Here is a 19,030-nt window from a genome sequence, read left to right on the forward strand (position 1 = left end):
GCTTCTCTGCCACGTGTCCATTAGCACGGCTCGGCCCACGCATCCTGTGCTTTTTATTTTTTTGGATTCACTTTTTGCTTGCTGGCCGTCCCTTGCCTTTTCCGGAGGGAAGCCGATCCCTGTGAGCTGTGTCAAAGCCGCTGGCCCCGGCCATGGTCGGCGGCAGCTTCTCCCACACTCGCTGCATCGCTTCCCTGGGCCGCTAAAACCTGCCCTGCCACGGCCGCCCCCTCCCTGCTCTGCACTTCTCTCACTAGGGAAACATCCTTCCATGTTGCCTCTGCCTATCCCTGTGCAGCACAATTCACCAGGCCTTGCATTGTTCACCCTCTAATAGGGAATGTGAGCTGGCTTTAGACCATCGGGAGACAGGTCAGTTTTACCCTACTGAGGATGTGTTGTTGCAACAGGCTGCTCCTGCTCCTTCTGAATCTCTTTACTGAAGTGTGTCCATCTTTCCCAGAGCCCTTTGTTCTTAAGGACTGTTCCCCTTCAAAAATCAGGGAGACAGTTCATCCCAAATCCGTGCATGCTGACTACAGGAAAGCTTCTGCTTATATTCTGTACTTTGCAAACATATTCATTGATTGTCCTGGACTAAACGCACATATGATAATCATTTCCCCAAAATCTTTAACATATTTCCCCTCCCTGTGTGTTTTGTCCTGGGGGTCTCTCTGGTGGTCCCTGGTGGTCATGGACCCCAATGTTCCAGTGGGCCTGGCTGAGCTGGCAGGACACTGAGGCTGGTGAATTCCAGTTCCCCTTCTTACATAAGGGACATTGTGTGGTTTGCAGAGGCCAGTAGTTTTGGAGAGCAAGCATTGTGTCAGCTCACCTGGGGTGGGCAATTTATCATCTGTTAACATGAGGTGACAGAGTGGGCAATGACATCACAGAGTTGGCTATGACATCACAGAGTGCGTTATGACATCACAGAGTGGGTTATGACATCACAGAATGGGCTATGACATCACAGAGTGGGTTATGATATCACAGCGTGGGCTATGACATCACAGAGTAGTTTATTACATCACAAAGTGGGCTATGACATCACAGAGTGGGCTATGACATCACAGACTGGGCTATGACATCACAGAGTGGGCTATGACATCACAATGTGGGCTACAACATCACAGAGTGGGCTATGACATCACATAGTGGGCTATGACATCACAGAGTGTATTATGAAATCACAGAGTGTATTATGACATCACGGAGTGGGCTATGACATCACAGAGTGGGCTATTTGAGGTCATTGAGCATTACAGGCTGTCCCTGTGACATCACAGGACCAAGGTCTGACATCCCAGCAGGGCTGTGTGACATCCCACCAGGGCTGTGTGAGGTCACTGGGTTGGTCACTCTGCCCCAGCCCCCTCAGAGTTTCCCCAGACAAGTCCAATGCTGTTCATGCCCAGCAGGGTCCCCTGTCCCTCTGTATCCCCCTGCTCCACCTGGAGCCACAGCCTCCCCAAGGATGTTCCACAAATCAACCCCAGAGCCTGACACGGGGACAAGGGGCCAGGGCTGTGTGACCAGGACTTCAAGGACGTGGATTATCCAGGTCACTGGGGCTGGTTAGGGTTCCCCAGTGCAGGATAGATGTCTGGCAGCTGGAGCAGGCTGAGGGAAGGGCCTCCAAGGTGGGGCTGGAGCCCTTTGGCTGTGAGCAGAGGCTGAGGGAGCTGGGCTTGTCCAGCCCGGAGCATGGAAGGCTGAGGGGCTCCTCATGCCAGCCTGGCAGTGCCAGCCAGGAGCTGATGGAGAGCACAGAGCCAGGCTCTGCACCAGGGGCCTGGGGGAGACAAAACACAGTGGTGGAAAGAGCAAGAAAGGAGATCAGACAGGACAGGAGGAGTTAAAATGAGTCAGGCTGCTTTCAGCATTTCCTCAACACCAAAATCAGCCTGATTCCTCTATCTACCACTGACAGCTTTGAAAATAGAGTATTGTTTGAGGTGTTCAACCCCCACTCCAAGCACAGCTTCCTGATACAACACTTGAATAGTGTTTCTACCTGTCACAGAATCATCTTTGTCTAAAATTGGTTTTGTACACAAATCCCTTGTGGGTGGCAGACTCATCAGATCCTGCTGGGACATGGCACAGAGCTGAGAGAGGAGCTGTGATGGTTATTAAATTGGATCATGTTCAAATTTTGTTTGTTGGCAGAGAAGAGAAACATTCCTGTTCCTCTGAGTCTCAGCAGTTCCTGAGCCCAAAGGACACAAACCTGATGAGTTGTGGTTCCCAGTGCAGGGGTGGCCCTTGCACCTCCCTCCATCTCCACAGCAGAGCTCCCTTGTCCCAGAAAGTGCCTGGCACTGCAGGGATGAAGGAAACAGGACAGGCTGTGGGGATCAGAGGCAGGGCACGGCCAGGGATTTGGGGTGGTTGTGAGCCACAGAGCCACAGAGACCCTTCCTCAGCTTGGTGCCAGGCAGCCAAGGCCTGGAGCCATTGTGATGGCTGCTTGCCATGGAAACCTGCCCTGGGCCTTTTGCTCAGGGCTGGAGTCACTGCCGAAAGCCAGAGGGGATCCCTGGCTGGGGGCTTGTGCCGTGGCACCTGCCCTGTGCCGCGCTGACTGCTCAGGCACAGCGGGACCAGCAGCACAGCCCAGGGCAGGGCTAAAGGCCAGCTCAGCCAGACAGAAAGGGCAGCTGGGCACTGTTTCCATGGCAGCCATCCCTGGCACAGCACACCTGGGTCACCTGCGGTGGCACTTGCCATGGAAAGCCCTTGAGGGGCTGATGCCAGGGGATGGCACTGAGACACTGCTGGGCTCGGGTGCTGAGCACAGGGTTGAGCACACAGAGATGGTTTTGTTCCTGCTGAGCCTGCACAGAGCCAAGGCTTTTCCTGCCCCTCGTCCAGCCATGCTGGGCAGGGGCTGGGGCTGCGGGGGAGCTTGTGAGGGGACACAGCCAGGACAAGTGACTCCAACTGACCCCGGGATATCCCAGACCATGGCACATCGTGCTCAGTGTATAAAGTGGGGCAGGAAAGGCAGAAAGGAGAGGACATTTGGAGTGGTGGTGTTTGTCTTCCCAGGAAACACTTAGGCAGGATAGGACTCAGTTTCACCAGTGGGTAGGGTCAGCACCAAAGACACAGACACCAACTGAAGGAATTGTGTCATTTATAAAATGCAAAACTGCAAAGAATCGCACAAGGAGAATCTCAGTAAAACAGATATTTGTTAGCAAAAAATTACAAAAGGAGAAGCTCAGCAATGCACCCAATCATCACTACCAAATATTGCCCACAGTGATTTACAAAGATCCATCCCCAGTTCCCCCCAGACTTTGCCATCACCCTGGTGCACACATCAGCTGGGGAAGCTGTCACAGCCAAGGGCTGCAGAGCCACTCCTGGACACTAGGAATTCCTGCAGGTTCCTCCAGCCACAGCTGAGGCTCCCAACCATGCTGAGAGAGGGCCCAGCTCTGACAGTGATGAATAAACAAACTGACAGCACTGCTAGTGCAGGAACAGCTGGCTTCATTCTCTGGTTTGGTTTCTTCCGAAGCCTGGCCAGGGCTCAATGATGAACCAAGGGAGTTGACTTTGACCAAACACCCCCAAACAAAGCCAGATGGGACCTTGTTTTGCTTCTAAACACACAAAGGTAAATCCATATCTCACCAATGCAGAGATAGACAGATCATATTGCTAATAATGCCTCATAAATGAGCAGATAAAAAGATAACATTTGGTTGGAAGGTTCATCTAGAGGTCACCTTTGGCTCAGGTACTGGTGCTCAGGCCTTGGTACTTCAATCAGTGCCTTGACCAAGGCATGAACTACAACCTTCATAACAATTCTTTCAATAACTGAATCTTAAATTTAGGTAGGAGGCATAAAGGCATCACCTCTTGTTCTTCATTTAAGTGCTGTTCAAGTTCATTACTCAGAGCTGTAAGTCACATTCCTTCTAAAACATGCCTAATTAGTTGCTACTCTCTGCTCTTTATCAAATCCCCACTGTTTCCTGAGACTGTGTCTCTTTTGAGACAAGTCTCAATGCTCCATTTCCCAGCACAAAGTGTCACAACAGCTCTAACATGGGATCATAACACACCAAGTGCTCACACTGCAATGACTGCAGTAGCTGCCACAAATGCATTTCACAGCAGCCTCCAGTTTGGCAGCCATGGAGCCAATCTCACCAAGAAGAATTCTCTTCTTCCTACCACTTTTCTACTGCTCTTTCTATCGAGGTGATTCCTGTCTGTTGGACTTCAAACTCATCACTGACAGAAGTGCAACATTCCTGTCTCATGGCAGCCCAGGCTCCTCCTTGGCCAGCAAGCAGATAATTCAAGGCCAGGCAGTTCTGTAGAGCCCTATTTGTGTTTGTTGGAGCTCACAGGATGTGCTGTTGGACATTTTCACAGTATCATTTTCTGCTTCTTCTAATAATCAATGCAGCTCATTAATGTAAACTCCACAGGACAAGTCAGTGCACATGGGGCACACATGAGGGAGTTGGGCCCATGGTACCAGTTTTGTCCACAAGGAAGCCACACTACTGGGGGGGGGTGAACTGCAGTGCCTATTTTTTCCAAGAAGGGACAGCACTTCTGGGGGGTGGAGGCTGCAGTACCTGTTTTGTCCACAAGGTGAAAGCACTACTAGGGAGAGGGAGCTGCAGTACCAGTTTTTTCCACAAGGAAGCAGCACTGCTGAAGGGGGGGTAGCGAGCTGCAGTACTGGTTTTGTCCACAAAGGGGCAGCACTACTGGTGGTGGGGGCTGCAGTACCGGTTTTGTCCACAAGGGGACAGCACTACTAGGGAGGGGGGGCTGCAGTACCGGTTTTGTCCACAAGGAAGCAGCACTGCTGAAGGGGGGGGGGGTAGTGGGCTGCAGTACCGGTTTTGTCCACAAGGGGACAGCACTACTAGGGAGGGGGGGCTGCAGTACCAGTTTTGTCCACAAGGAAGCAGCACTGCTGAAGGGGGGGGGGTAGTGAGCTGCAGTAGCGGTTTTATCCACAAGGGGACAGCACTACTGGTAATGGGGGGCCGCAGTACCGGTTTTGTCCACAAGGATACAGCACTACATGTAAAGGAGCTGCAGTACTGGTTTTTACCACAAGAGGGCAGCACTACTGAAGGGGGTGGCCGGCGATAGCAGTTTGGTCCACAAAGGGACAGCACTACTGGAGGTGGGTGGTCAGTACCGGTTTTGTCCACAAGGGGGCAGCACTACTAAGGGGGTGGGGCTGAAGTACCTGTTTTATCCACAAGTGGGAGCACTGCTGAGGAACGAGGAGCTGCAGTACCAGTTTTTTTCACAAGGGGGCAGCACTACTGGAAGGAAGCGGTAGTACTTGTTTTGTCCATGAGGAAGCAGCAATACTGAAGAGGGAGGAGCTGCAGTACCAGTTTTGTCCACGAGGGGGCAGCACTACTGGTGCAGGGGGTCTGAAGTACCGGTTTTGTCCAAAAGGGAGCAGCATTTTTGAAAAAGAGGGGCTGCAGTGCCAGTTTTGTCCACAAGGGGGCAGCACTAGTGAGGAGGAGGGGGCTGCAGTGCTTGTTTTGTCCACAAGGGAGCAGCTCTACTAGGCGGAGGCTGCAGTACCGGTTTTGTCCACAAGGAAGCAGCACTACTTGGGGGGGTGGCTGCAGTACCGGTTTTGTCCACACCTAGTCAGCACTACTGGGAGAGGGACCTGCAGCACCGATTTTGTAAGCAGAAGTGGGGGGGGGGGATGCAGCACTGGTTTGTCCACAAGGGGGCAACACTACTGGGGGGGAGTGGGGGGTGGCAGTACCGGTTTTGTCCACAAAGGGGAAGAACTACTGAGGGGGGAGGGCCGGCGGTACCGGTTTTGTCCACAGCAGGGCAGCACTACTGGCGGTGGGGCTGCAGTGCCGGTTTTGTTTACAAGGAAGCAGCACTGCTAAGTGGGGGGGCTGCAGTACCTGTTTTGTCCACAAAGGGGCAGCACTACTGGTGGTGGGGGGGCTGCAGTACCGGTTTTGTCCACAAGGGGACAACTCTACTGTGGGGGGGGGGGGCTGCAGTACCGGTTTGGTTCACAAAGAAGCAGCACTACTGGGGGTGGGACTTCAATACCAGTTTTGTCCACAAGGAAGAGGCAGTACTAGAGGGTGGGCTGCAGTACCAGTTTATTTCCACAAGGAGACAGCTCTACTGGGAGGGGGCTGCAGTACCCGTTTTTTCCACAAGGAGGCAGCACTACTGGGGGTAGGGCTGCAGTACCAGTTTTGTCCACAAACGGGCAGCACTATGAGTGGGGGCGAGCTGCAGTACCGGTTTTGTCCACAAGGGGGCTGCTCAACCAATTGGGGGGGGCTGTAGAACTGGATTTTCCACAAGGGGGCAGCGCTATCTGGGGGGAGTTGCAGTACCGGTTTTGTTCACGAGAAAGCAGAACTACTGGTTGGGTCGCCGCAGTACCTGTGCTGTCCACAAGGGGGCAGCAGCACTGGGCAGGGGGCCTCAGTACCTGTTCTGTCCACAAGTGGGCAGCACTACTGGGCAGAAGGAGGGGGGCTGCAGTGCCGGTTTTGTCTACAAGGGGGCACCACTGCTGTTGAGGGGGGCTGCAGTGCCGATTTTTTCCAAAAGGGGGCAGCACTTCTGGGGCATTGACTGAAGTACCTGTTTTGCCCACAAGGGGACAGCACTTCGGGGGGGGCGGGGGGCTGCCGTACCGATTTTGTACACAAGGGGGCAGCAAGACTGAGGGGAGTGGGCTGCAGTACCGGTTTTGTCTACAAGTGAACAGCACTACTGGGCGGGGGGGTGGGGTGGCTGCAGTACTTGCTTTTGTCCACGAGGGGGCTGCACTACTGGTGTGAGGGGCTGCAGCACTGGTTTTGTCCACAAAGGGGAAGCACTACTGAGGGGGGAGGGCTGGCGGCACCAGTTTTGTCCACAAGGGGACAGCACTACTAGGAGTGGGGGTGGGCTGCAGTACTGGTTTTATCCACAAGGGGGCCGCACTGTTGAGACTGGGGTTGCAGTACCGGTTTTGTTCACAAGGGGGCAGCACTAGTGAGGAGGGAGGGTCTGCAGTACCGATTTTGTCCACAAGGGGGAAAAACTAGTAAGGAGGGGGAGGCTGCAGTACTGGTTTTGACCACATGAGGGCAGCACTGCGGGGAGGGAGGGAGATGCCGTACCTGTTTTGTCCACAAGGATACAGCACTAATGGTGGGCGGGCTGCAATGCCAGTTTTGTCCACAATGGGGCAGCACTTTTAGAGGGTGGGCTGCAGTACCTGTTTTGTCCACAACAGGGCAGCACTACTGAAAGCAGAAGGGGGGCTGCAGTACCCGTTTTGTCCACAAGGGAGCAGTACTACTGGAAGGGGTCAGCAATACTGGTTTTGTCCAAAAAATGTCAGCACTACTGAAAGGGCTGGGCGGCGATACCAGTTTTGTCCACAAGGGGGCAGCCCTAGTGAGGAAGGAGGGGCTGCAGTACTGGTTTTCTCCACAAAAGGGCAGCACTACTGCGGAGAGGGGGCTGCAGTGCCTCTTTTTCCAGAAGGGGACAGCACTACTTTGGGGGGGGGGGTTGCAGTACCAGTTTTGCCCACGAGGAAGTAGCACTACTGGTTGGGGGGCCGCAGTACCTGTTCTGTCTGCAAGTGGACAGCACTACTTGGCGGGGAGGGTTGCAGTACCGGTTTTATCCACAAGGGGGCAGCACTGATGTGCGTGGGGCTGCAGTACAGGGATTTTTGCACAAGGGGGCAGCACGATTCAGGAGGGGGAGGCTGCAGTACTGGTTTTGGCCACATGAGTACAGCACTACTAGAGGGGGAGCTGCCGTACCTGTTTTGTCCACAAGGATACAGCACTACTGGTGGGTGGGCTGCAATGCCGGTTTTGTCCACAAGTGGGCAGCACTTCTTGGGGGGGGGTGGGATCCAGTACCTGTTTTGTCCACAATGGGGGAGCACTACAAAGGGGGCAGCGGGCTGCAGTACCTGTTTTGTCCACAAGGGGGAAGACCTACTGAAAGGGGGGGGCTGCAGTACCCATTTTGTCCACAAAATGTCAGCACTACTAGTGTTGCCCGATCCGAAGAAAACACAAACAACCGAAGTCGTTTATGCGGTGCTTTATTGAGGCCTCGGGAGCCTGTGGACTAGCGTCCAAAGACAGAGCCCCATTTGACAGAAAATTCACAGGATTTTTATATGCTTCTTTACACGATTTCTCAATCTTAACAGATTCTTACCACATTTTTGATACCTGGTACCATAATCTCTCTGACATTTAAGATTCTGCCAAAAGGTGCATTCCTTAGATAAATGGATACACTCCTTAAGATAAGTAATTATTTCACAACTATACTGCTTGCATTACAAAATTTGCTATAAAGTTCATCTGCCGGTTACATGCGGCCTACTAAGCCTTAGCATAACTACTACTAATGTCAACTAATGTCGATTACTAAGGTTTATTATTACTTTAATACAATTTGTTATATTAAATGGCAACATTTCCCCCCTTTTGAGCATTCTTCAGTCTTCTGCAAGGATGCTCAATTCTTCATTATCATCGGGTCTTTCAAAAGCTGGGTTCCTTTTCAAATGCTGGATTTTCTTGCCCGATAGCAACTTCATACTTTGGAGGAGACAGGTGCATCTCGTTGGTTCTTGTCAAAGCTTTTACCACCCTTCTGGTGTGTCTGGTTTCTCTTTCAATAACTCCTGAAACACACTTATACACTAACCAGATAATTAATATCAAGACTGCAATTAACAGAATGTACTGTATTATGGACGAAAGTCATTCAGATGTTAAGTAGTGCAAAGTTTGCTAAGATTTTTGTTGTAAGAATACTGTACAAAAGCCTATGGTCATTTATTTATACTTAGTTTTATTAAAGTCTGGCATTTTTACTAGACAAGTTCTAAAAGGGCTAGTAGCAGAGACTAATTCTGAACAAAAGAAGTACTGGATTTTTGTTGGTTTATGTTCAAAAAAAACGGTATCACTGTGTAACTTTGTCATACTGTTTTTCTCGCTTATTTTATATCAAGTGTTTCAATGCCAAATATGACTTTGGTTATTTCTGAATTTATAGAAGGTAGGTTTTCCCTAAGCTCGGTACGTATTAATCCAATAGTATCTTTTTCACAACAATATCCCAATATTTTACTTTTTCCCCAATCTTTTATGTTTCTCACAGTGTTCTGTATTCTCCACTTACAATGTATTCTATATAAATTGGCCCTGTTTTCTACTAACAACAGGGCTTCCCTTGTGTTGCGGGCTCCCGTTGCTGTTCTCAGTTCTGTTTGCCAGGTTAGGGCACGATTTCTCCAAGAGCAAGCAGTACACAAAGGTTGTGACATACCCCACTGAGATTTTATAACTGTAGAGTGACACTTTCCACAATGTAACAATACTAGCGCTTTACCAGTACACTTTTTCCCTTTGCAGTTCCAGCACTTTCTCATCTGCAGATTTAGATTTTTGCTAATTATAGATTGTTCACAATTATCTAATAGTCCAGTGGCTATTGAAATGTCCGGACGGTCCCAATTAATGTTGATTGGTTTACCAGTAACTTGCTGGAGTTCAAAAACTGCGTCTTGTAAAAACAATTTATTTCGTAGCTGGCGAATCTTTGAGTTTTGTTCCCATTCTGGTATCATTTTTGGTAGGAACCCAAGTTGTACCTGAGGGAGTAGAAACGCAAAGGTAACTTTTACTCTAATAAAGAATTTTTGCCAAATGCTAGTGCGAGAATTTTTATATTAGACCTAAACACTTGGTTGAATGTCATGCACTGGATTTTCTGGTGGCATATTTTCTAACTATTGGGTTATTTTCAAACAGGTTGAACACATAGCATTCACCCTTTTTGCCAATGTTAACATCTGGTTAGAAATTGCTTCTCTTTTCAGAAATTTTACCAAATCCTCTGCTCCCCAATGGCATTTATTGTGTTCTGTTTTCAGAATTGCTTTCATGATTCTGGCAGGCACTACAACTTGTCCCATTGCGGTTACATACCATCTAGCTTTATTCTTCTGAGCCAGCAGCAGTGATACCAGTTTTTCGTCGTCTGGGGAGTACTTAGGTTCCTGTAATAAATGTGGAGTTACTGGGCTCACCTTGGTTGGTACTAAAGCCATTTGAGTCCATACTTCTTTGGCTACTTCTCGAGCCATCCAATTTGCCATCCGGTTTTCTTTGTAGATTTTTATTTTCCTTTTGATGTCCTTTAACATGCATTACAACCACTGATTTAAAATACGCCTTTGGAGTAATACATAGAGCTCCATGAATATGTACACCTCTAAAAGCATATCCAGAATCAGTCCATATGTTTACCCCCCTTTTTTTTTTTTTTCCTCTTACTTAATTCCAACGTTCTTGTTAATGCAATAATTTCTGCTTGTTGGGCTGAGGTTCCGGGAGTCAGGGCTTTTGCTTTTTCCACTGTTTTACTGTGGTTACAGCATACCCTGCATACCTGGTTCCATTTTCCACAAAACTGGATCCATCAGTAAACAGTTCCCAATCCGGGTTTTCCTTTGGAGCAACCTTTAAATCGATTCTGCTTGCATGTACTTGTTCAATCACTTCCATGCAATCATGTACCAACTTTCCTTCCTTTTGCTTGCTGCGGGGAAATTCTGCTGGGTTAACATGATTAGTCATTTTCAGTTCTACATCATTTTGTTCTCTCAGGAGTGCTTGGCATTGTAACATCCTGCTGGACGAAAGCCAATGACCCCCCCCCTTTTTGCTCCAGAACTGCCAGTACTATGTAAGGCACAAATACTTTTAATTTTCTTTCCCAAAGTCAATTTTCTGGCTTTCCGGATGAGGATCACTGTGGCCGTAACTGCCCGCAAGCATGACGGCCATCCAGCACTGACTGAATTTAGTTGTTTTGAAAAATACTTTACCGGGCATTTCCAGGATCCAAGTCTCTGGAGTCAACACTTCGAGTGCTAACTTTTGCCTTTCATTCACATATAACTGAAATTCTTTGTTTAGATCTGGGAGGCCTAATGCGGGGGCCTCCTTCAAGGCCTGTTTTAAGTCCTCAAAGGCCTTTTTCCTTTGTCGGTCCCAGTGCAATTGTGGTTCCTTCAGGGCCTCATACAAGGGCTTAGCTAAGAGTCCAAAATTCAAAATCCACAGTCTGCACCATCCCACCATTCCTAAAAAGGACCTAAGCTCTTGATGGTTTCTTGGAAGGGGTATGGCACATATTGCTTCTATTCGATTGACTCCCAGCCTCCTTTGTCTTTGCATGATTTCGCATTTAAGATAAATCACACTTGATTTTATCAGTTGTGCCTTTTTCTTGACACCCGGTAGCTCTGCTGCTAGAAAAAAAAGAATCACCTTTCTTATATGTTCTCCTACCATAAGAATGACATAAGAGAATGGTGACTCTCTTACCTTAGCAGTCTTCCAATCTTTTAATTCCTTTGCCAATTGATTTCCAAATATCGTAGGACTATTTTGAAACCTTGAGGCAGCCAGGACCAGGTGAGCTGTCTTTATTTTCAATGTCAGGACTTTCCACTTGAATGCAAAATATTTCTTACTTTCGAATGCCAGAGGGATGCAGAAGAAAACATCTTTTAAATTAATAACAGAAAACTATTTAAATTTTTCTGACACAGATGTTAACAAAGTATATAGATTGGCAACCACTGAGTGACTTGGCAATATTATTAATTGCCCCCAGATCCCGCACCAATTAATTAGTTCGAGATTTAAGAGCAATCAACAACACCACCAAAGAGAACGCCAGGCACGGACTGCAGGACTGCGATGGGACCGCGGTGCCCCGGGCAGGCACTGCATTTTCGGGCTCCTTGCGCTTTCGAGGCTGCGAATTGGACACCTTTGTTACCGGCTTTGCCGTGGTGCCTTGGCAGCAGACGGTGACGCGCAGCTTTAAGCACCGCCCGGCACTTTCGGGGCTGGGCACGGAGATGTAGTAGTAGGTCTCTCCGGGCTGGAACTCGAAGCCGAGTGGGAAGGGGGTAAAACGCTGAATCTTTTCGGAGAAGCGGACGGGCCCAAAGGGAGCCCGTGGCTGGTTGCACTTCCAGCGCATGAGGGCGCCAGGGGTTTCGTAGCAGCCACGATAACCTTCCCGGTTTACTATGAAAAGCGTGAAGGTTTCTGCCTGGCCGGCGGGCACTGCCCCCTTGTAGTGCGGGCAGTAAATGTCTAGGTAGTCATTGATGGCCACTTGGATGGAATAGTTGTCTTGCAGGAACTTGGGGTTGCTGCCGTTCCAGTGGATACTGTGGCGGAGGCTGTGCACTGGCGGCGCCCAGAACAGCGGCGCCCAGAGCAGGAGCTCGAGCAGCGGCGTGGGGCGCATAGCTCAGGCTAGCCTGAAAAGTGCATACACACACTAAAGATACCTGCAGCTCTGTGCCTCCGGTAATTCCGAAAAAGCTACTTGTCAGCAATCCTCCGGCCCTGGTCCCATCTGCAGCCTCCCCGTCCGACTGAACACAATTCCGACCAACCCAACATTCCGGGCACTCCAGTCCCAATTTTTTTACCAACAATTCCTGATATTCCCTGATAGATTTTCTTCCCTTACCACTGTTTGGATTCCATTGTGGATTATTGTTCGGCACCAAGCTACCCACGGCTCTACAGCCCGATTACTTCTTGAGCACGCTCCCCCCCTACCTTTAAAATCTGGCCCATATATTTTTTTTTCTTTTGCCATTCCACTCAAGATTCCTCCTGCCGAGCTTGACTCCTAAATCAGGAGTCTTCCCAGCCCCTTTAGAAATTTCAGCCTTCATTCCATATAGACTGTAAATGGTGCAACAAAGACTTACTAAATTAATTACCATAAAGATGATTTCCTTAATACTCAGGGGAATCTGAATGTTTTCTAATAAAGATGTAACCGATTCAGAGGAGAGGAAAGAAAATAAAGGCAGGAAATTTTCTTTGCCTGCTTCTCCTTTAAGGAATAGCACAAACTATGATTTATACATTCCTGAAGCAGATTCCAACATTTTCATAAATTTCCTGTAAGCCATTGCAACTGAACCTAGCCCGATGTCAATATTCCTTTATACAAAAATTACGCATTAAAGACAACACCGGAGCGAGCTTTAACAATCACTCTGGCTACCCGCGCTACTTTTCCAGGACTTCCACGGCAACTACCTGCTGATTGCTTCTGAATCACCAGATCTCCTCGGGAGAAAGGCACCTTTACAAGCACCTTTTTCCTTGGGGTCCCATAGCTTCCCTTAAGGGGGCAATAAGCCGGAGTTCCCCATGATTCTTACGTTCCTGTCTAGTTCGAGCCGCGAGCGGGGCACCTTGCCAACTCTGGGGAGAAACAGGGGAAGGGGCTGGGGAACGCACAACAACTTCTCCAACATTCCCGGGCACTACCGCCATTCCCGCCACCTCCTCCTTTCGCCCCCTTTTTTCTTCCTTCTCCTCTTCACTGCTCTCCGGCAACGGCGGACACAGAGAGGAATGGGGTGAAACAGAGGGGAGGGGTGAGACAGCCGGAGGGGGTGAGACAGCAGGAGGGAACGAAGCAGCAGGCACATCGGGTGATATTATTAAAGACAAATCTTTCTCTGGTCAAGAGGTTAAGGCTAAGCACTGGACACACTTAGATTTTCCTTTACAACCCCCCCACACTCAGGTTTTTCTTTTCCAATACCATTATTTTACATTCAGTCTGCCACTCTTTTTTGCGGCGCAGCAAATAAAACAAATCTAAACACTGCATTTCATCCCATTTTTCATTTTTCCTTAAATACTGCATTAATGAGTTCAGGGTATCATAATTCACAGTACCATTTTCTGGCCGTGCCGGCCCCTCTCGCTCATATTTTGGCCATTAATGATTACGATAATCAAACCCTTTACTTTTCTACTTTTTCAACAGACATTCTAACGGTGTATTTCTGGGTATACCCTTAGAATACTGAACCATAGATTTGAATGCTTTAAATGGCATTTTGAACCGGTTTCACTTACAACTGTACAACAACTCGGCAACCGATCGCAACAACCAATATGCAGCAACGTACAGAACAATAATAACCACAATTAATATTACCAGTTTAACAGAATCAATCATACCACATACTCACACTCACACATCAGAAATAAATAAATACCAGAATAAATACCAGAATATATACCAGACCAATCCAACTTGCCACTTCTTGACGCCGCGAGGGGCAAGTGCCGGACCTGCGCAGCTTTCGCCGCATCTGACAGCCGGCGCCTAGGCTTTCCAGACCAACCAGACGTCTTAGCCCAACCCTGCGAGGATCGCCGCCTCGTCTTATGAGCAGGCACCCAAAACCAGAAACAGAAAATAAAGCACCTTCGGGCTTACCTTTTGCAGTCGTCCGCCAGGCGCGGGGGTCGGGCACGAACCGATGACTCCCCGAGAATCACTCGGTGCCGGCGTGGAGTGGATCAGAACGCGAACCGCCCCAGCCACCTTCGGAGTCCTGCCGCGGTCGCCAGAAAACTGTTGCCCGATCCGAAGAAAACACAAACAACCGAAGTCGTTTATGCGGTGCTTTATTGAGGCCTCGGGAGCCTGTGGACTAGCGTCCAAAGACAGAGCCCCATTTGACAGAAAATTCACAGGATTTTTATATGCTTCTTTACACGATTTCTCAATCTTAACAGATTCTTACCACATTTTTGATACCTGGTACCATAATCTCTCTGACATTTAAGATTCTGCCAAAAGGTGCATTCCTTAGATAAATGGATACACTCCTTAAGATAAGTAATTATTTCACAACTATACTGCTTGCATTACAAAATTTGCTATAAAGTTCATCTGCCGGTTACATGCGGCCTACTAAGCCTTAGCATAACTACTACTAATGTCAACTAATGTCGATTACTAAGGTTTATTATTACTTTAATACAATTTGTTATATTAAATGGCAACACTAGAAGCAGTCGGCAGTACACGTTTTGTCCGCAAAATGTCAGCAATGCAGAATGAAGGGGGTCGGGAGTGCCACTTTTGTCCACAAGAGGGCAGCAGTACTGGGTGGCAGGGACTACACTACAGCTTTTTCCTCAAGGAAGCAGCACTACTTGTGCAGAGGGCTGCATTTCCGGTTTTGTCTCCAAGGGGGCAGTACAGCTGAAGGGAAGGGGAGGCTGCTGTACCAGTTTTGTCCATAAAAGGGCAGCACAAGTGAGGAGAGGGAGGCTGAATTTCCTGTTTTATCCACCAGGATGCAGCACTACTGGTGCAAGGGGCTGCAGTGCCGGTTTTGCCCACCGGGTGGAGCACTTCTGGGGGGGTGGGCTGCAGCACCAGTTTTGTCCACAAGGAAACAGCACTGCTAGTACGGGGGACTGCAGTACTGGTTTTGTCCACAAGGATACCGCACTACTTGTGGGGGGGCTGCAGTGCCGGTTTTGTCCAGAAGAGAACAGCACTACTGGAGTGGGGGGGCTGCAGTGCCGGTTTTGTCCACAGGGGGGCAGCACTATCGGGTGGGGTGCAGAAGTACCAGTTTTGTCCACAAAAGGTGAGCACTACTGGAAGGGGGCCTGCAGTACCGGTTTTGTCCGGAAGAAAGCAGCAGTACGCGGGGGGAGGGGGGAAGGAGGGAGGGGGGGAGGCTGCAGTACTGGATTTATCCACATGGGGACAGCACTACTGAGGAGGGAGTGGGCTGCAGTAATGCTTTTCCCTACAAGGGGGCAGCACTACTGAGGGAGGCGGCGCTGCAGTACCGGTTTTGTCTACAAGGGGACCGCACTAGTGAGGAGGGGGGCTGCAGTACCGGTTTTTACCACATGAGGACAAAACTACTTGGAGGCCTGCAGTACCTGTTTTGTTCACCAGGATACAGCACTACTGAAGAGGGGACTGCAGTGCTGGTTTTGTCCACCAGGGGGAAGCACTTCGGGGGGGTTGGTCTGCAGCACCAGTTTTGTCCACAAGAGGACAGCACTGCTGGTATGGGGGGCTGCAGTACTTGTTTTGTCCACGATGGGGCAGCACTGCTGATGAGGGTGCTGCAGTATCTGTTTTGTCCTCAACGGGGAAGCACTACTGAAAGGGGGAGGGGCGCTGTACCGGATTTGTCCACAAGGGGGTAGACATAGTGGGGTGGGAGGCCCTGCTGTTTTGGATTTGTTCACAAACGGGCAGCACTACTAGCTTGAAGACTGCAGTACTCGTTTTGTTCACAAGGAGTTAGAAGTACTGGTGGCAGGGGCTGCAGTACCTGTTTCGTCCACAATGGGGCAGCACTAGTGAAAATGAGGGGGCTACAGTACCGGTTTTGTCGACAAGGGGGCAGCATTACTGGGGGTGGAGACTGCAATACCTGTTTTTTATCCACAACCAGACAGCACTACTGGAAGGGAAGGGCTGTAGCACCGGTTTTGTCCACAAGGGGGCAGCACTACCTGGGGTGGGGCTGGCAATACCGGTTTTGTCCACAAGGGGTCGGCAGTACTGCAGGGGGGTCTGCAGTACCGAGTTTGTCCACAAGGAAGGCAGCACTACTGGTGGGGGGCCTGCAGTGCCGTTTTTTTCCACCAGGGGGCAGCACTTCTGAGGTGTGGGCTGCAGTACAGGTTTTGTCCACAAGGGGGCAGCACTACTGAAATGAAGGGTCTGCAATACCGGTTTTGTCCACAGGGGGGCAGAACTACTGGGCGGGGGGCCACAGTATTGGTTTTGTCCACAATGGGTCAGTACAACTGGAATGGGGGGCTGCAGTACTGGTTTTGTCCACAAGGGATCAGCACTGCTGGGGGTGGGGGCCTGCCGTACCACTTTTGTCCACAAGGGGGCAGCACTACTGAAGGGGGAGGGCTCCAGTACATGTTTTGTCCACAAGGGGGAAGACCTACTGAATGGGGAGGGCTGCAGTACCCGTTATGTCCATAGGGGAGCAGCACTACTGGATGGGGTCAGCAGTGCTGGTTTTGTCCACAAAAGGTCAGCACTACTGAAGGGGGGGGGGGCGGCGGTACCAGTGTTGTACACAAGGATTCAGCACTTCTGGGGGTGGGGCTGCAGTACCTGTTTTACCCACAAAGGGGCAGTCCTAGTGAGGAAAGAGGGGCTGCAATACCAGTTTTGTCCACAAGGGGGCAGAACTACTGAGCAGGGGGTGGGCTGCAGTACCTGTTCTGTCCAAAAGGGGGCAGCACTACTGGTGGAGGGGGCTGCAGTGCCGGTTTGGTCCACAAGGCTGGAGCACTTGTGAGGGGTGGGCTGCAGTACCTGTTTTGTCCACAAGACGACAGCACTAATGGAGTGGGGGGGCTGCAGTATCGGTTTTATCCACAAGGGGGCAGCACTACTGAGTAGGGGCTGGGCTGCAATAATGCTTTTCTCTACAAGGGGGCAGCACTACTGAGAGAGGCGGGGCTGCAGTACTGGTTTTGTCCACAAGGGTTAAGCCCTAGTGAGGAGGGGGGCTGCAGTACTGGTTTTGTCCACATGTGGACAGCACTACTCGGAGGAGCTGCAGTACCGGTTTTGTTCACAAGGAATCAGTACTACTGAAGAGGGGACTGCAGTGCCGGTTTTGTCCACAAGGGGGCAGCACTGCTGAAGAGAGGGGGCTGCAGTACCTGTTTTGTCCACAAGGATACAGCACTTGGTCCACAAGAGGGCAGCACTAATGAAGGGTACCAGTTTTGTACAGAGAAAGACAGCACTACTAGCAGGTGGTGGTCACTACTGGTTTTGTTCACAAGAGGAAACAGCAATACTGAAGAAGGGAGGGCTGCAGTACCAGTTTTGTCCACGGGGTGGCAGCACTACTGGTGTGGGGGGCAGCAGTACCGGTTTTGTCGACAAGGGAACAGCACTACTAAGGGGGGGTGCTGCGTCCCCCCCGGACGGCAGTACTGGTGTTCTCCACAAGGGGGCAGTAGCACTGGGGGGGGTGGGGCTGCAGTACCTATTTTGTCCACAAGGAAGCAGCACTATTAAGGGGGGTTCTGAAGTACCTCTTTTGTCCACAACTGGATGGACATACTGAGCGGGGGGGAAGTGCTGTACCGTTTCTGTCCCCAAGGAATCTGCACTACTTGGGGGAGGGAACGCAGTACCAGTTTTGTTCACAAAGGGGCAGCACTGCTGAGGGGGGGGTGCTGCGGCATCGGTTTTGTCTAAAAGAGGCCAGCACTACTGAAGGGTGGGGGGCGGCAGTACCAGTTTTGTCCACAAGGGAACAAGACTAGTAGGGGGGTTGGTGCAGTAACGGTTTTGTCCAAAATGAAGCAGCACTACTGGGGTTGGGGCAGCACTGCTGAAGGGGATGGAACTGCAGTAGCCATTTTGTCCTCAAAAGGACAGCACTAGTGATGAGGGGGGGCCAGCAGTACTGGTTTTGTCCACAAGGGGGCAGCACTACTGAGTGAGGTTGGGCTGCAGTACTGGTTTTTTCCACAAAGGAGCAGCACTACTGGTGTAGGCTGCAGTACCGGTTGTGACCAAAAGGAGGCAGCACTACTGGGGGGGGAGGTGCCGCAGTACCTGGTCTGTCCACAAGAAAGCAGCACTATTGGTGGGGGGCCACACTACCTGTTCTGTCCACAAGGGGGCAGCACTGCTGAAGGGGGTGGAGCTGCAGTAGCCATTTTGTCCTCAAGGGGACAGCACTAGTTAGGGGGGGGGGGGCAGCAGTACCGATTTTATCCACAAGAGAGCCGCTATAATGGGGGGAGCTAGGGTGCTGGTTTTGTCCACAAGGGGCCAGTACGAGTGAGGAGTGGGGGGCTGCAGTACCTGTTTTGTCCACAAGGATACAGCACTACTGGGGGGGGACCTGCAGTGCCTGTTTTGTCCACAAGGGGACTGTACTACTGGGACGAGGGGGGGGGCTGCCATACCGCTTTTGTCCAAAAGAGGGGAGCACTACTGAAGGAGGGGGGCGGCAGTAATGGCTTTTTCCACAAGGAGGCAGCACTACTGAAAAGGGGGCTTGCAGTACCAGTTTTCTCCACAAGGGCAGAGCACTGCTGGGGAGGGAGGGGGGCTGCAG

The 19,030-nt window shown here is 50.5% G+C and overlaps 1 pseudogene across 1 annotated transcript; it reads right to left on the reverse strand.

The window, feature by feature from the left end:
* Positions 1-11,727: 11,727 nt before the first annotated feature.
* Positions 11,728-12,363, reverse strand: LOC306815346 (ephrin-A4 pseudogene; annotated as a pseudogene). Its single transcript has one exon. The product of its transcript is annotated as an ephrin-A4 pseudogene (transcript).
* Between the last annotated feature and the right edge of the window lie 6,667 nt (positions 12,364-19,030).

Source organism: Erithacus rubecula (assembly GCF_903797595.1).
Source record: "Erithacus rubecula genome assembly, contig: scaffold_1175_arrow_ctg1, whole genome shotgun sequence".
Lineage (NCBI taxonomy): Eukaryota > Metazoa > Chordata > Aves > Passeriformes > Muscicapidae > Erithacus > Erithacus rubecula.